Source organism: Arachis duranensis, chromosome 9 (genome assembly GCF_000817695.3).
Source record: "Arachis duranensis cultivar V14167 chromosome 9, aradu.V14167.gnm2.J7QH, whole genome shotgun sequence".
Lineage (NCBI taxonomy): Eukaryota > Viridiplantae > Streptophyta > Magnoliopsida > Fabales > Fabaceae > Arachis > Arachis duranensis.
In genome coordinates, this window is record NC_029780.3 from 73,654,146 (window position 1) to 73,673,649 (window position 19,504).

General features: G+C 38.7%; 1 non-coding gene across 1 annotated transcript; it reads right to left on the reverse strand.

The window, feature by feature from the left end:
* Nucleotides 1-297: 297 nt before the first annotated feature.
* Nucleotides 298-405, reverse strand: LOC127742146 (small nucleolar RNA R71). The gene has a single exon (XR_008003333.1). It is a non-coding gene; the product is annotated as a small nucleolar RNA R71 (small nucleolar RNA).
* Between the last annotated feature and the right edge of the window lie 19,099 nt (nucleotides 406-19,504).

Here is a 19,504-nt window from a genome sequence, read left to right on the forward strand (position 1 = left end):
GGAGCAAACAACTTTGAGCTTAAGTCTCAATTAGTTTCTCTGATGCAACAGAATTGCAAGTTTTATGGACTTCCATTGGAAGATCCTCATCAGTTCTTGGCTGAATTTTTGCAAATCTGTGACAATGTTAAGACCAATGGAGTTGATCCCGAGCTCTACAGACTTATGCTTTTCCCTTTTGCTATAAGAGACAAAGCTAGTATATCGTTGAACTCACGACCTCGAGACAACCAGAACTCTTGGGAAAAGCTGGTCAATGCCTTCTTAGCTAAATTTTTTCCACCTCAAAAGATGAGTAAGCTTAGAGTGGAAGTTCAAACCTTCAAACAAAAGGAAGGTGAATCCCTCTATGAAGCTTGGGAAAGATACAAGCAATTGATCAGAAGGTGTCCTTCTGACATGCTTTCAGAATGGAGCATCATATGTATCTTCTATGATGGTCTGTCTGAGTTATCCAAGATGTCATTGGACCATTCTGCAGGCAGATCTATTCATTTGAAGAAACACCTACTGAAGCCCAGGAACTCATTGAAATGGTTACAAATAACCAATTCATGTACCCTTCTGAAAGAAATCCTGTGAACAATATGACAACTCAGAAGAAAGGAGTTCTTGAGATTGATACTCTGAATGCCATATTAGCTCAGAACAAAATATTGACTCAGCAAGTCAATATAATTTCTCAGAATCTGACTGGATTGCTAGCTGCATCCAGCGGTGCTAAAGAAGCCTCCTCTGAAGAAGAAGCTTATGACCTTGAGAATCCTGCAATGGAAGAGGTGAATTACATGGGAGAACCCTATGGAAACACCTACAATTTTTTATGGAGGAATCACCCAAATTTCTCATGGAAGGATCAACAGAAGCCTCAACAAGGCTTCAATAACAATAATGGCAGGAGAAATAGGTTTGGCAATAGAAAACCTTTCCTATCATCTTCTCAACAACAGACAAAGAATTTTGAGCAGAGCCTCTTTAGCTTAGCAAATATAGTCTCTGATCTATCTAAGACCACCCTCAGTTTCATGACTGAGGCACGGTCCTTCCATAAGAAATTTGGAGGTGCAAGTGGGTCAGCTGAGTAAAAGAGTCACTGAAACTCCTCCTAGTACTCTCCCAAGCAGTACAGAAGAGACTCCAAAGAGAGAGTGCAAGGCCATAACCATGATCAACATGGCTAAACCTGTAAAGGAGGGAAAGGCAGTGATTCCCAATGAGGAAGACCTTATGGGATGACCACTGACCACTAGGGAGTTCCCTCATGAGGAACCAAAGGAATCTGAGGCTCATCTAGAGACCATAGAGATTCCACTGAAGTTTCTATTACCATTCATGAGCTCTGAAGAATATTCTTCTTCTGAAGAAGATGAAGTTACTACTGAAGAGCAAATTGCTCAGTATCTAGAAGCAATCATGAAGCTGAATGCCAAGTTATTTGGTAATTAGACTTGGGAGGATGAATCTCCATTGCTCATTAATGAACTAAACGCCTTGGCTCGGGTATAGATACCTCAAAAGAAACTGGATCCCGGAAGGTTCTTAATACCTTGCACCATAGGCACCATGACCTTTGAGAAGGCTCTGTGTGACCTAAGGTCAGGCATAAACCTCATGCCACTCTCTGTAATAGAGAAACTGGGAATCTTTGAGGTACAAGCTGCAAGAATCTCACTGGAGATGACAGACAATTCAAAGAAATAGGCTTATGGACTTGTAGAGGATGTCTTGGTAAAGGTTGAAGGCCTTTACATCCCTGCTGACTTCATAATCCTAGACACTGGGAAGGATGAGAATGAATCCATCATCCTTGGTAGACCCTTCCTAGCCACAGCAAAAGCTGTGATTGATGTTGACAGATGAGAGTTGGTCATTCAAGTGAATGAGGACTACCTTGTGTTTAAGGCTCAAGGATCTCCTTCTGTACACATGGAGAAGAAGCATGAAAAGCTTCTCTCAATACAGAGTTAAATATGGCCCCCACATTCAAACTCTAGGTTTGGTGTTGGGAGGCCCCAACCATGCTCTGAATATCTATGAAGCTCCATGAGAGCTCACTGTCAAGTTATTGACATTAAAGAAGCGCTTATTGGGAGGTAACCCAATTTTTATTTATCTATGTTTAATTTCCATTATTATTTTATGTTTTCTTTAGGTTGATGATCACGTGAAGTCATAAAAATAACTGCAAAAATCAAAGCAAACTCAAAAACAGCATTAAAAATAGCACACCCTGGAGGAGGAGCTTACTGGCATTTAAACGCCAGTAAGGGTAGTAGAGTGGGCGTTAAACGCCCAGTCTGGCACCTTTCTGGGTGTTTAACGCTAGAAAAGGGCACCAAACTGGTATTCAATGCCAGAAAGAGAAGAAAAGCTGGTGTTAAATGCCAGAAATGGGCAGCAATCTGGCGTTTAATGCTAGGATCAGCACTCAGAGGGCGTTTACACACCAAGAATGGTGCAGGGATGAAAAATCATTGACACCTTAGGATCTGTGGACCCCATAGGATCCCCACCTACCTCAACTCACTCTCTCTCTTTTTCACACATTCCAATAACACCCTTCCCCAAATACCCCTCACTAATCACCTCCATTTCTCTTTCCCAATACCCTTCACTAATCACCTCCATCCACTCTTTGCCAAATACCCCACCTACCCCACCATTCAAAATTCAAAAACTTTCCCTCCCAAACCCAACCCTTACACACGGGCACCCCTCTTTTCCACTCCTATATAAACCCCTCATCATTCCTTCATTTTCACACATTATATACAATTTTCCCTTCCTTGTCCGAACCTTTCTTCACCCTCTTTCTCCTCTATTTCTTTTTCTTCTCCGTCCCTTCTTTCTTTTTTTGCTTGAGGACGAGCAAACATTTTAAGTTTGGTGTGGAAAAAGCATTGCTTTTTGTTTTTCCATAACCATTTATGGCACCTAAGGCCAGAGAAACCTTTAGAAAGAGGAAAGAGAAGGTAAAAGCTTCCACCTCCAAGTCATGGGAGATGGAGAGATCCATCTCAAAGGTTTATCAAGACCACTTCTATGAAGTTGTAGCCAAGAAGAAGGTGATCCCTGAGGTTCCTTTCATGCTCAAAAGGAATGAGTATCCAGAGATCCGACATGAGATTCGAAGAAGAGGTTGGGAAGTTTTCACGAACCCCATTCAACAAGTCCGAATCTTAATGGTTCAAGAGTTCTATGCTAATGCATGGTTCACTAAGAACCATGATTAAAGTGTGAACCCGAACCCAAAGAATTGGCTTGCAATGGTTCGGGAAAATACTTAGATTTCAGTTCAGAAAATGTAAGGCTGGCATTCAACTTGCCAATGATGCAAGGAGATGCACGCCCCTACACTAGAAGGGTCAACTTTGATCAATGGTTGGATCAAGTCCTCATGGACATATGTGTGGAAGGAGCTCAGTGGAAAAGAGACTCCAAAGGCAAGCCGGTTCAATTGAGAAGGCATGACCTCACACCCATGGCTAGAGGATGGTTGGAATTTATCCAACACTCAATCATTTGTACTAGCAACTGGTCCGAAGTGACTGTGGATCGGGCTATCATGATCCATAGTATCATGATTGGAGAGAAAGTAGAAATTCATGAGATCATACCTCTAGAACTATACAAGGTTACTGATAAACCTTCCACTTTAGCAAGGTTAGCCTTCCCTCATCTCATCTGTCACCTATGAAATCTAGCTGGAATTGTCATAGAGGAAGACATCCTCATTGAAAAGGACAAGCCCATCACTAAAAAGAGGATGGAGCAAATAAGAGATCCCACACATGGACCTCAACAAGAGCATGAGGAAGTCCCTCATCATGAAATCCCTGAGATGCCTCAAGGAATGTATTTTCCTCCACACAACTATTGGGAGCAACTCAACATCTCTTTGGGAGATTTGAGTTCAAATATGGAGCAACTATGGATGGATCACCAAGAGCACTCCATCATTATCCATGAAATTAGAGAGGATCAAATGGTCATGAGGGAAGAGCAACAAAGGCAAGGAAGAGACATTGAGGAGCTCAGGTGTTCCATTGGATCTTCAAGAGGAAGAACTAGCCGCCATCACTAAGGTGGACCCGTTCTTTAATTTCCTTGTTCTTATTTTTCTGTTTTTCAATTTTTATGCTTTATGTGTTATCCATGTTTGTGTCTCCATTACATGATCATTAGTGTCTAGTGTCTATGCCTTGAAGCTAGGAATAATTCCATGAATCCTTCACCTTTCTTAAATGAAAAATGTGCCTAATTACAAAAGAACAAGAAGTACTTGAATTTCAAATTTTGTATTGAAATTAGTTTAATTATTTTGATGTGGTGGCAATACATTTTGTTTTTCTGAATGAATGCTTGAACAGTGCATATTTTTGATAGTGAAGTTTATGAATGTTAAAATTGTTGGCTCTTGAAAGAATGATGAACAAAGAGAAATGTTGTTGATAATCTGAAAAATCATGAAATTGATTCTTGAAGCAAGAAAAAGCAGTGAAAAAAAAGAGAGAGAAGAAAAAGAAAAAGCAAGAAGAAAAAGCCAATAGCCCTTTAAACCAAAAGGCAAGGGTAAAGAAGATCCAAGGCTTTGAGCATTAATAGATAGGAGGGCCCAAAGGAATAAAATCCTGGCCTAAGCGGCTAAATCAAGCTGTCCCTAACCATGTGCTTGTGTCATGAAGGTCCAAGTGAAAAACTTGAGACTGAGTGGTTAAAGTCGTGATCCAAAGCAGAAAAAGTGTGCTTAAGAACTCTGGACACCTCTAACTGAGAACTTTAGCAAAGCTGAGTCACAATCTGAAAAGGTACACCCAGTTTTGTGTCTGTGGCATTTATATATCCGGTGGTAATACTGGAAAGCAAAGTTCTTAGGGTCACGACCAAGACTCATAAAGTAGCTGTGTTCAAGAATCAACGTACTGAACTAGGAGAATCAATAACACTATCTAAAATTCTGAGTTCCTATAGATGCCAATCATTCTGAATTTCAAAGGATAAAGTGAGATGCCAAAACTGTTCAGAAGCAAAAAGCCACTAGCCCCGCTCATCTAATTGGGACTAAGTTTCATTGATATTGTGGGATTCATTGTATATTCTCTTTTTTTATTCTATTTTATTTTTAGTTGCTTGGGACAAGCAACAATTTAAGTTTGGTGTTGTGATGAGCGGATAATTTATACACTTTTGGCATTGTTTTTAGGTAGTTTTTAATATGATTTATTTAGTTTTTAGTATATAATTATTAGTTTTTATGCAAAAATCATATTTCTGGACTTTACTATGAGATTGTGTGTTTTTCTGTGATTTCAGATATTTTTTGGCTGAAATTGAGGCACATGAGCAAAAATCTTATTCAGAGGCTGAAAAAGGACTACAGTTGCTGTTGGATTCTGACCTCTCTGCACTCGAAGTGGATTTTCTGGAGCTACAGAAGCCCAATTGGCACGATCTCAATTGCTCTGAAAAGACGACATCTTGGGATTTTCAGCAATGTATAATAGTGCATACTTTTTCCGAGATTTGATGGCCCAAACTGGCGTTCCAATTCAGCATAAAAATTCTGGCGTAAAACGCCCAAACTAGCACCAGAATTGGATTTAAATGCCCAAACTGGCATCAAAGCTGGCGTTTAACTCCAAGAAAAGCCTATGCACGTGAAAGCTTCAATGCTCAGCCCAAGCACACACCAAGTGGGCCCCGGAAGTGGATTTCTGCATCATTTACTCATTTCTATAACCCCTAGGTTGCTAATTCTCTATAAATAGGACCTTTTACTATTTTATTTTCATCCTTTGATCATCTTTTTGATCATCTGTGATCTTTTGATCATCTTTGATCTTGGGATCAAATCTTTGAACCTTTTTTCAATTGTTTCATGTTATTTAGGAGGCATGGCCATTCGGCCATGTCTAGACCTTGTTCTTACGTATTTTCAACGGTGGAGTTTCTACACCCCATAGATTAAGGTGTGGAGCTTTGTTGTTCCTCATGAATTAATGCAAGTACTATTGTTTTTCCTTCAATTCACACCTATTTTTTCTCCAAGATATACTCTTGTTCTTAATTCACTTAAGTCATAATGAAGGGGTGACTCGTGATAATCACCCAATCTTTGTTACTCGCTTAGCCAAGATCCTCGTGCTTGACAACCACAGAAGCGGTCAACATGATGTTCAACGTAGTCATTGGATGCCAGCTGGAGTATACTCTCTGGGATATCTAATACAGGGGACCGAGTCCATGAGATTAGTATCTTCGTGGTATAAGCTAGAATCAATGGGCAGCATTCCTGGGATTCGAAAAGTCTAAACCTTGTCTGTGGTATTCCGAGTAGGATCTGGGAAGAGATGACTGTGACGAGCTTCAAACCTGCAAATGTTGGGCACAAGTGACAGTGCGCAAAAGGACAATGGTCCTATTTCGACGCTAGCGGGAACCGACAGATGATTATCCCTATAGTGACAGTGCAGATGGATTTATTTTCATCCGAGAGGATCATACAACTTGCCATGGAAGGAGGTAATGCATGGTTGGAAGAAGGCAGTAGAAAAGCAGAGGTTCAGAAGCGACAAGGTATCTCCGTACGCTTATCTGAAATTTCCACCAATGAATTACATAAGTATTTCTATCTTATTTTATGTTTTAATTACATTTTAATTATCAAAACCTCATAACCAATTTAATTTTCCTGACTGAGATTTACAAGGTGACCATAGCTTGCTTCAAGCCGATAATCTCTGTGGGATCGACCCTTACTCACGTAAGGTATTACTTGGATGACCTAGTGCACTTGCTAGTCAGTTGCACGAAGTTGTGTATCACGATTTCGTGTACCAGTAAGTTACTCTAACATTCAAGCCTCTCTTTCCCCCCAATTTTTTAAAAATTATATAGTGGTGATGAATTTCTTTACTTTTTGATGTATTAGGATCCAATTAGCTTGAGAAAAACGTTCACTCTTGCTTATACAAAGCTTGGGTAAGGTGAGGAAACCAGAACTCTATCTAATTTCTGAATTTATGCAATAGATATTGAGTTTGGGTATATATGTGTTGTATATTTGTATTAGGTGGTGTGTATGTAATTGGAACTTGAAATTGTGGACATTGGAGGCCTTGGATTGGTGTCAATTGATGGTGTTTTGTGGAAAAATGAATTTCCAACACACATAACTAACCGGCAAGTGTACCGGGTCGCATCAAGTAGTAATAACTCACAAGAGTGAGGTCGATCCCACAGGGATTGATCGATCAAGCAACTTTTTAGTGGGTGATTAGTTTAGTCAAGCTAACATTGAGTGAATTGTGTGAAGTTGATTAATAGAAAGTAAATGACAAGAAAAATTAAAGTGCAGAAAGTAAAATGGACAGAATCTTAAAGAGCAAGCAATGTAAATTGCAGAAACTTAAATGACAAGAAATGTAAATTGCATCAAATGTAAAGGGAATTGGGTGTAGGAAATTTAAATGAAAACAGTAGATCAAAGCTTAGAACCATAGTAGGGAAATTAAAATTGCATGAAAAGTAAATTCAGATCACAGTGGCTCAAATGTAAAGTGCAGATGAATAAAGTGCAGGAAAGTAAATTGGGAATAATGAGAACAGAAAGTAATCAATCCGAGAACCTGAATATGACATCAGATGCAGCAGTAAACAGAAATGCTTGAAGAAGCAACACAGAATGTAATTCCACTCAATTTTGAAGTTTAAAGAGACAAATGAAGATCATCAGGGAATCAACGAGACTAGAGAACAAGTCTAGATCTCAAGCCCTTCCTTGATCAAATCAGAGAATAATTTGCAGAAGAAAAAGAAGATAAAAGCAATAAATGAAAACTCAGATTCAATTCTCAATTTTCTGAAATTATGCAGAAGAAGAACATGAGATTTCAGATCAAGTGAAATAGAATTCCTTCAATTCTTGATCCAAAATTCAAACTCAGAAAAGAAAAACTAAAGAGAGAGCTCTCTACTACTACTTATAATGCTCCCTAGTGGAGTCAGCCTTCCCTAATGGAGCTTCTCTAACAAAGATAAAAATGATGCCTTATATAGGCTTTACAAAGTGATAGTGAAAAATTACAATTAAAATAAATTCCTAAACTAATTGTTCCTTGTGCCTTTGGGTGATGATAATGGGCTTAGCTTGCTTTGGATTTGAAGAAGAGTGGCCTTGGTTAAATTGGTGAGGAATTGAATTTAAATGGATTTTTGGTTGAATTTTGGCCCATGGGTGACACTCCCAAGGCAATGCTCGGCTCATGAGGAGAGCGCAGCATTGGTGCTTGTTTCCTTGGCCCTTTGATTGACAAGGGGGGAAAATAGCGCTCAGCTCTTGGCAAGAGCGCAGCATCCTCCTTGTCTTTTGTGGGCTTCCAAGTTCGAACCATTGGGAATGCACTTGCTGGCCATTTTCCTTGAATTTCTTTTGGGAGAGAGCATGACAATGCTCTCCAAGAGAGTGCTGTGCTCTCCAAGAGAGTGCTACTTCCTTGGTTTCCTTGTGTCTCCCTCTTCGAGCATTGATGGAAGCACTTTGGTTTATTTTTGCTTGTTTTTGGCCCTTAAATATGCCTTTCACTCATGCCTCAATTGTACGCCAAATATGAATTGCTATATATCGTTGGAAAGCTCTGAATGTTAGCTTTCTAATGCAACTAAAAGCACATCAATCGGACATCTTTAGCTCAAGTTATAGCCCTTTGAAGGGGGCATGGTCATGCTGTAAGCGCCCCAAATTTAACTTAGCGAAAATTTGCTTCCAACCTCACTTTGCATCACGATAATGCTCCGCTCTTGGCAAGAGCGCAGCATTGTGTGTGCTGGTTGCTTTCTTCTTTGATTTGGTCATGGGTCACGCTTTTAAAAGCGTGGCCTAAAGCTCCAAAGTGTGCTCCAACTTCAAAGTGTGCTCCAAAGCTCTTTTTTTTCTCCTTTTTGGCTTATTTTGTGCTTCTTTGCTTCTTTTTCTTCTTATTTCCTACAAGATTTATAAAATTAAAAGATCAAGGAAATATACCATTTAAGCACAAAAGCATTCAATATTTAAGCACAAATCATCAATTTCTTGTATGAAAGAGCATAGAAAAACATGACATGTTGACATGTCATCATCAATTCTTGGTGATTTTGTGAATTGTGGAGCTGTGTGTGTGGCTTAAGTGTTTCCTTGGACCAGATGTGGAAATCGGCCAAGGTATGGTTTAGGTTTTGCGTATTTAATATATAATGCTCTGTGAAAACTTAGGCTAGACGACCCTAGGATAAGTTGGAATGTAAAGGAATGTTTAATGTTTAGTATCCTTGTTGTTGAATTGTACTATGAGTTGTGTATTGGGTTATTGTTGTGGATGATGATAACAGGATGTGAATTGATGAATTTATGACTATGAACTTGTTGAAAGAATATATGAATGTCTCAGATAGGTGGATGACAAGTTTATTGATATACTTGCAAGGTTGATATATGATATTGTGAAATTGGGTTATGGTAGTTATGGAAGGATTATTGTGGTAATGATAAAGTGATGTTGTGTTGATTTTGGTGCTTGTTGACTAGTTGGTGATTTGATGAATTGATAACTAATGACTTGAGTACATGAGCATATGAGCCTAGAATTGGTGAGTTATAATTTTGGTTGATGCATTTGGGAAGTGTGTACGTTATTATTAATTTGAGGTATGGTTTATTATGCTGGTTGTTGTGGTATTGATATAGATAGGTTGCGTTGATGGATATAAAGATGGTAAGTTGAATTTTAAAGAAAATGGAGGTTTGAGATTTTGAACGAAAACTTCATTTTTACGAACTTTGGTAGTCCATAACTCGAACCTCAAATTTTGGATGAAGATGAGATTTCTTTCAAAACAAAGAGGGTTTTATAAGCTTGAGAACTATATAAATGTTGCGGAAAACCGAATTCTGTAGAGAAAGTTATGGATGCCAAAAATCTTATGCAAAAATTGAAAATTTTAAGTACAATAGGATCAGAATTTCTGGTTTGTGTGCATACGCACACTGATGTGCGTGCATTCAGTAGTAGCAATAATTTCATTTGTGCATACGCAAACTTTGCATTTTACAGAAAACGTGCATACGCACGCCATGGTATGTGAGGCGCACGCACGCATTCGTGCACACGCTGTGCCTTTCACAAATTGTGCGCACGCACACTTGTGTGCGTTCGCACACACTCTATTTTTTTAGCACCTATATTTTTGTGATTCAAACATGGTTTCGAAACTTTAAACCTCTATTTCTATCCTTTTAACCCTATATCTTATTAGTGAGCTTAGTAATTAGTTGAAGCTAGGAAATTGAGGTAACTTGGGGATGACGAAATGGGTAAACATGATGATTTATTGGAGAGTGATGTGAATGATGGAAGAATTTATGATGACTTGGCTATGATGAATGATTATGGAATGGATATGAATGTTATAAATTTTATGTGGCTTATGAATTTATTATTATCTGAGTTATGAATTTATTATTATCTGAGTTATGACTTGGTTGACCCTACGTCTTAAGGGTGACTGGGCACGTATAAATTCCTGGGAATGGATATCCCCCATTGAGTAAGTTATATATGAATGCATGAATATATGAATGAAATAAGAAAAAGCTATTGATAGACTCGTGGAGGTGCGCGATAAGGGATAGTCCATGGATTTTCGGACTTGTCGGGTTGGCTTGATAACCGACAGATGAACCTCATCAGCCATAGGAGAGGCATACATAATGTGCATTCTGTTTCTTTTGTCTACTTTGCATTTCTTGGGATTGCCTAACTGAAAATATATTACGCTAATTGTTATATTTGCTACCTGCACTACATGTTTTCTACTTGTGCGTGAAATTGTTTGGCTGTCTGTCTCTGCTAATCAATGGTGATGGATGAATGGAGGAAAGGTAGACCAGTTTGGTGATAACGCTAGGTTTAAGAAAAAAAGTTTAGAATTCCTAAGAACACTTACCCTTTTTATGGCTTGTGTTTAGAATTTAAGTTTTATAATTGAGTGTTGGCGTTCTAGGATTGCCTCTGGCATTCCCAGGACCTTATATATTATATGTGTGGAACCTTTGATAAACCCCAATTTTAGGGTTTATCTTTTATAGAATTTGGAGGGTTTTATCAATATTCTTTCACACTTATTCATATAAAATGCATAGTTTTGTGTCTCCTTCCTAATTTTTCTTCATGGTTGAAAACATACTTTTTTGGCCTTAAATATGCTATATTTTAATCCTCTTCTATTACCATTTGATGCCGTGATATGTTTGTTAAGTGATTTCAGAGTTTATAGGGCAAGAATGGTCTAGAAGAGAGAAAGGAAGCATGCACAAGTGGAAGGAACATAAAGAATGGAGCTTTGGAGATTTGGCTATGACGCGCACGCGTGGGAGCATGGTTTAGGAGTGGCGCGCAAAAGTTGATGCATTCGTGTGGCTGAGCAAAAATCCCACCGACTCGTATGCGTGCTTGATGCGTACGCGTGGCTTGCAAAACTCAGTGACGCGCACGCGTGACGCTCAGCACGTGACATCATTAAGGAAATCGTGGCTGGCATTTTCTAAGGAGCTCCAGGCCCAAATCCAAAGGGATTCTGCATGGAAAAGACCTAGGAATTGAGGGGGTAAACGGGGGATTCACACATTAAACATTATTAGCTACTTTGGAAGTTTTTGGTTTCTAGAGAGAGAAAATCTCACTTCTCTCTAGGTTTTGGCTTTCTCAATTTCAATTTCACTTAGATCCTTTGGTTAGGTCTGTTTTGAATTCAATTTTATATTGCCTTAATTTGTAGATCTAATTCTCCTACTCTCATTTAATGTTCTTCTTATTCTAGTTAATTTGGATCTTGGATTTGGATTTTGTTTACATTGATTTCTATTAATGCATTGAGGAATTTCATGTTCATTGTTATTAATTGCTTGATTATTGTTAGTTGTTTGTAGTAGATAATTTTGATTTGAATTTTCTTCTCACTTTTATAATGTCTTTCCATTTTGCTTACCAAGTGTTTAAGAAAATGTCAACTATAATTATGGAGTAGATTTTTACACTTGGCTTGGGGGTTGGATAATTGGAGACACTTGAATTGTCAATGTCTTTTGCTTATTATTAATTAGAAATTGCTAGTTGATTTGTATGCCACTAAAGCTAGTCTTTCCTTAGGATTATCTCTACTTGACTTTCCTTTATAGTTAGAGGTTAACTAAGTGGAGCAATAGCCAATTCTTATCACAATTAATGGAGGCTATAATGATATGAATTCCAATTCTCACCCCTAGCCAAGGATTTTACATTGATTGATTGTTATTCACCTCTATTAGTTTATTTTCTTGGTTCTCTTAGTCCAATTGTTAGTTGCTCATTGTTCCAATTCATATTCATTTACTTTTCTTGTATTCAACATCAAAATACCAAGAGAACTCCTAACCAATGACGTGCATCTTAGGGAAACTCCTAGGGAGAACAACCCGGGATTCAACTCTCGGTTATTGATTTTGAATTGTGGTGACACATTTTCTAAATTTAGTGCGGGGTATCTTGTTGGTTTAGACTATACTTGCAACAGAATTTATTGATAAATTCTAGACGGACAAAATATCTCACATCAAATTTTGGCACCGTTGCCAGGGAGTTTGCATATGTGTGCTATGTTATTGGTTAATGTAAATATGTTGATATGTGGATACTTGCATTTTCCTTGACTGTTTGCTAGTTCAATTGTTAGTTAGGATTAATCTTTGTTTAGTGCATTTTGTTGTCATGAGCTCTATACTTCTTTCATTGAATGACGCGTTCATTACCGGATCCGAGCTTAGCTACATTTGACCCTGAGATTGAAAGAACTTTACTCCATATTAGGCAAGCTCGGTGCCGGTTAGCCTTTGGGGGTGGTGAAAGGGTTGCTACCAATTCACCAACCTTATCCGAGGTTGAATCTGAAGCATCATTTGAGGAAGGAACCATCTACTCTTCCATTGATACTACTAATACCTCTTCCACTGAATTAGGTACCGACACTATGGCCGCTCCAAGGAGAGTCACTCTTAAGGAGGCGGGAGGGCTCCGATGAGGTTGCCATTTGGTTATTTGCTTTCCCATTCTCTCTTGAAGGGAGAGCTAAAGAGTGGTTCTACACTTTACCCGATGAGACTGTTGACTGATGCCCTCACCTTATGATTGACACTCTAGTGTTGAGTACCTACTTTTGCTAAGGAATGAAACCTCAAGACAAGATCCTTTTGGATGCTTTAAGTAATGGTTCCTTGACAAAGTATAGAACGGCGGAGGAGGCATGGCAACTTATCACCGATTTGGCCGAGTCCACCCAACATGCTAGACAAAGAAACAATCATCCAAGAGCCATAAATGAAGTTTCTTCTAGTGGTGAGACCACCACCCTTACCAAGACCTTGGGAGAGATGACCAATATTCTGAAGCAACTCCAACTCAATCAACAACAACCTCCACCTCCTCAACAACAACAATGTCAACAGTTGGTCCCTCAAAGAGTGTGCGGAATTTACTCTTGTTACTCTCATTATACCGATGAATGCCCAAGTCTCCAAGAGGACAATACCTTAGCGGGTACGAATGCCTATTACAACCGTCCAAATCAAGGGTATCATCAACAAGGAAGCAACTATAATCAAAGGGGTAACTACAATCAAGGTTGGTAAGACAATCCCAACCAAGGATGGAGGGACAACTACAATCAAGGAGGTAGAGACAATGGTGGGAATCAAAGGTGGAATAATAACCACCAACAAAACCGGTATCAACAAAACCCTCCATGCCAATAACAAAACTAAGGAAAACCCTACCAACCACCTCACCAAAGGCAAGCACCTCAACTCAACCAACACAAGTCCCCCAAATTACCTACCCTTCCTCTTCCTCTAACCAAGATGAAACACTCCGTTCTATTCTTCAAGGACAAAAAGAGTTTCAAGCTTCACTTAACTCTAGCATCAATGGTCTTACCTCTACCATCCAAGCTCTTCTATCCCATATGGAATCACCCTCTACCTCCACTACTCAACCTTCAAGTTCTAGTGCACTACCCTCTCAACCTTTACCCAACCCCAAGGGTGGCATCAATGCCATCACCTTGAGGTCCGACACTAAATTACTAGAGAGGATCCCTGAGGAACCAAACCCAAGGGAAGTCTCCCAAGATGAGGATGTTGTTGAGGTAGAAGAAATCGAAAAGGAGGATGAGGTACATGAGGTAGTTGAAGAAGAGGTGGCTCAACCAAGGGATGGAGTTTCTAAGGAAGGAAATGTCTTGGAAGAAGCTACTCCAATTCCATTTCCTACGTTGGCATGGAAGACCAAGAAGCAAGTGGAGCTAGATCCCAAGATGGTGGAGATATTCAAAAAGGTTGAGGTAACTATTCCCCTTTTTGATGCTATTCGCCAAGTCCTTGAGTATGCTAAGTTTCTAAAGGATTTGTGCATGAACAAGGAAAGGACTCATGATTTAGAAACTATTCCATTGGGAAGCTCAATTTCTGCTTTGATGGGTACTATACCAGAGAAATATGGTGATCCCGGTCCTTGTCTGGTCACTTGCACTATAGATGGTGTACAATTTGCTGATTGCATGTGTGATCTAGGTGCTTGTGTTAGTATTATGCCTTTATCTGTTTATAATTCATTGAAGCTTCCACCGTTGAAACGGTTGGCAACCCATTTTGTTATGGCGAATAAAAGTATAATATCTGTGGTTGGCATTGCGGAAGATGTTCTAGTGAGTATAAAGGGGTTGGTCTTCCCGATTGATTTTCATATTCTTGAGATGTCCCCTAGTGACGCCGAAAGAACATCATCTATCTTGGGAGGCCGTTCTTAAAGACATCTCGGTTTAAATTGGATGCTTTTTCGGGTACCTATTCTTTTGAAACTGATGAAAGAGCAGTGAGTTTTAATCTTGATGAAGCCATGAGACATCCACCAGAGGACCATTCTATTTTTCGGTGTGATATGATTGATAATGTTGTGGCTGAAGTCCACCATAATGGTTTTGACGAGAAGAGTAAGATTCAAGATCCAAGTGTGGAAAGCTCCCATAAATTTGAAGAGGACACTTTACCACCTCTGGTGTTGCCGGATGATCAAGTGCCGCGTCATGAGCAAAATGTGGATTTGAAACTGATGATTGGATTTTTGACGGCTTAGAAATTCACTAATGAAATCTCGTTGTAAAGTATAGTTTCTAAACCAAGCAATAATCCTTTCATACAAAAGATTGTTTGTCACAAGTAACAAATCCCTAATTTTATAAACCGAAGTATTCAAACCTCGGGTCGTTCTCGTAGTCCAAATAAAAAGAAGCCTTGACTGGGGGAGTGATTAATTTGAAGTTCTATCCTTGTTGGGATCTCTTAGGTGTAGTATCAAAAAGGTTGTTGTTTTTACTTAGTTAACCCTTACTAAATAAAGGAAAGTCAAGTGGATGAATTGACTTGAGCCACAAGTCCTAGCCAACTCCTAAGGAAAGACTAGCTTTAGTGTACTCCAAACCAATTAGCAATCTCTCCAATTACCAATCAACAAAGGAATTAGATAACTCAAGTGTCACTAATTACTCTACCTAGGCCAAGAGGAACAAAATCTATACTATATCTAGAAGAGGCATTTCAACAAACACATAAAAGGCAATAAAATTAAACAACATAAATTGCAAGAATTAAAGAGAGATCTAACTACAAAGGCAAGAGATCAACAATAGAAAAGCAAAGAAGAACAATTATTATGAATTACCTCTTATTGAATTGAAAGAAAATGGAAGGAACAATAGTAGATCTACAACAAAGTATAAGAACAACATAAAGGAAATTATAACAAAAGAATGGAAGAAGAATGAATGTAACAACAAGGAATTGAGAAGTAGAAGTAAAAGAAGATGAATTAAAATCTAGATCTAAGAACTAAACCTAATCCTAATCCTAATCCTAGAGAGAAGTGAGAGCTTATCTCTCTAGAAACTAACTTTCCCTCCAAAACTAAGCTAAACTAAACTAATGATCAAAAGTCTATTGATTCCTCTTCAATCCTTGGCTTAAATAGCATCAGAAATGAGTTGGATTGGGCCCACAAGGCTTCTAAAATCGCTGGCCACGTATTGCATTAAGTGGGTCATGTGCCACCATCGGCGCATCCGCGTACTGTGCACGTGCGCGCCCCTATGCGCGATGTAACTATGACAAATCTTATATCGTTTCGAAGCCCCAGATGTTAGCTTTCCAACCCAACTAGAACCACATCATTTGGACCTTTGTAGCTCAAGTTATGGTCGTTTATGTGCCAAGAGGTCAGGCTTGACAGCTTTCCGGTTCTATCATTTCTTCATGAGTTCTCCAACTTTACATGCTTTTTCTTCATTCCCTTGATCCAATCTTTGCCTCCAAAATCTGAAATCACTTAACAAATATATCAAGGCATCTAATAGAATCAAGGTGAATTAAATTTATCTATTTTGAGTCCTAAAAAGCATGTTTTCACTCTTAAGCACAATTAAAGGAGAATATACAATACCATGCTATTTCATTGAATAAATGTGGGTAAAAGGTTATAAAATCCCTTAAATCAAGCACAAGATAAACCTTACAAATGGGGTTTATCAACCTCCCCACACTTAAACCAAGCATGTCCCCATGCTTAAGCCAAGAGAGAAACAAAGGGTATCAACATTTATTCAATGTAAATAAACTATATGCAACCTAAACTATATGCAATTATCTAAATGGATGCAACTAAATGCAAAATGGTTTTACCTACTTGGTTAAAAATAAATCATTCCTCCAAGTCATACATGCACAAGTAGGGCCAAGATCATATAACGATTCATGAGTCCTACCAATTGAAGTATAAACATGAAGTTCACATAGACTTGCAAGAAGAACGCTCATGAAAGCCGGGAATCAAGGAGTTGAGCATCGAACCCTCACCGAAAGTGTTTGCACTCTAGTCGCTCGGTGTTTGGGGTTGATTCACTCAATTCTCCCCTAATCATGCTTTCCAAGATTTGTTTTTCATCTAACAATCAACAATTATTCAATGCATGCATACAATTATCATGAGGTCTTTTCTTTAGGTTGTAATGAGGCTAGGGTTAAGGTAGGATGCATATTTGGTCAAGTGAGCTTGAAGTTTGAATCCTTGATAGCTTAAACTTCCCACCTAACCTATGACATCCTATACAATTAAGTTCTAACCTAACTACCCATTTTTCACTTTTTCACATACTCATGTATCCCTTTTCATTTCACAACACTCATGCATTGATTTTATTGAGCTACACTTTGCTTTGGGACATTTTGTCCCATTTTTATTTCTTTCTTTTTCTTCTTTTTCTTTCTTTTTTCTATTTTTTTCTTTTCCTTTTCCATATTATTTTTCTTTTCTTTTTTCTTTTGTTTTTCTCATTTTTTTCTTTCTATATACAAGAACCTTAATGCATAAGGTTTTACATTTGATCAATACATGAGTATGTACCCAATTCCCAATATTTCCAATAATAATACAAAAACTACCCTTTTATTCACCCAATGTCCCAAGGTTCCCACACTTGAATGATACTCACACACACTAGCCTAAGCTAATCAAAGATCCAAATAAGGACATTTATTGTTTTCCGCTTTAAGGCTTGTAATGTGCTAAATTAAAGAACCAAGTGGGTTAATCGTAGGCTCAAATTTGGCTAACAAAGGAAGATAAAAGGTAGGCTATTTGGGTAAGTGAGCTAATGAAACGAAAAATAAGTGGTTATAAGATGTAACCACGCAATTAGGCTCAAAACTCACATGCTTGTGTGTTCTTAGCTCAAAAACCATGTTCCAAAATACATTCTTTCAAGCAAGTTCAACAATTTTTTTTTTCAAACTGGTAGGTTGCCCTAAAATGGTTTCTTGGGGAAGAAATCATCACCCTAACCAAGTAGTCCTAACAAAAAAAGAAGTGGTAAAAATATGTTCAAATTCTAACTAACATGCAACCTATCATGCAATGCAATAACTAATCTAACAAAGAAAACTAACAATTGGTGTTGGACAAGGAAATTGTTACCCACGGAGATCGGTCGACGACCTCCCCCACATGAAGATTGCACCGTCCTCGGTGCATGCAAAGAAGAGCAGGGTGGACGGGTTGCTACAATTGATGAGTTCCTCAAACGGTTGTGTAGATGAATTGTTTGTTACCCTATTTAAAAGCTTTTCCTTTCTCCCTCCTTGGTGGCCAACCTAAAAGGATAGAAAAGGAAAGGAATATTAAGCCTATGACAAAGATATCAAAGCAAATAGAACATAGGCGGGGGTTAATGCCAAGTAGGAGGATGGTTCTCTACTACATGGTAGCTACAACATGTAGAGGAGGAAACAATAAGAGAAAATGGCATATCAAGAAGCACCAAAATAATGCAAGAAACCACTTTCACCCCACCTAAAATATGCCTATCTTGAAGTGAATCAAAAGCTCCCGGTGATTATTGCAAAGGAGCTTACCTCCCAACAAGAGGAGAAATTGCTTCATATCTTGAGGAGAAACTAAAAGGCTATTGGGTGGAGCTTGGCGGACATAGTTGGCATAAGCCCTCAAATTTGTGAACACCGCATTTTTTTCAAAGAAGGAGCCAAGTCTATTCGACAACCTCAAAGGCGTTTGAATCCCACTATTCTAGAGGTTGTGAAGAAGGAGGTCACCCGATTGCTAGAGGCCGACATTATCTATCCAATTTTGGATAGTAAGTGGGTGAGCCCCGTGCAAGTGGTTCTAAAGAAGACCGGTGTTACTACAATCAAGAATGAGAGTGGGGAGCTTGTGGCCACAAGGGTACAAAACTCATGGAGGGTTTGTATCAATTATAGGCGCTTGAACTTGGCTACTAGGAAGGACCACTATCCATTACCATTCATCGTTCAAATGCTTGATCGTTTGTCCGGTAAATCTCATTACTATTTTTTAGATGGCTATTCTAGTTACTTCCAAATCCATATTGCTTCGGAAGATCAAGAGAAAACTATGTTCACATGCCCCTTTAAAACATATGCCTACAAAATAATGCCCTTTGGCTTGTGCAACGTACCGACTACGTTCCAAAGGTGTATGATGAACATATTTGCGAATCTTTTTGAGCATTGTATGGAGGTGTTCATGGATGATTTTAGTGTTTATGGGGACTCCTTTGAACTTTGCTTGGATAATCTTGCAAAAGTATTAGAGAGGTGTAATAAATCAAACCTTGTGCTTAACTTTGAAAAATGTCACTTTATGGTGAGAAAAGGTATTGTTTTAGGTTACTTCCTCTCTAATGATGGTATTTCTGTTGATTCGACAAAGGTTAATGTCATTTCTGGTTTACCTTATCCCTCTTCCGTGAGGGAAGTCTGTGCTTTTCTTGGTCACGTAGGTTTCTACCAGCGTTTCATCAAGGACTTTAGTAAGGTTGCACTACCTCTCTCCGGTTGTTGCAAAAGGATGTAGAA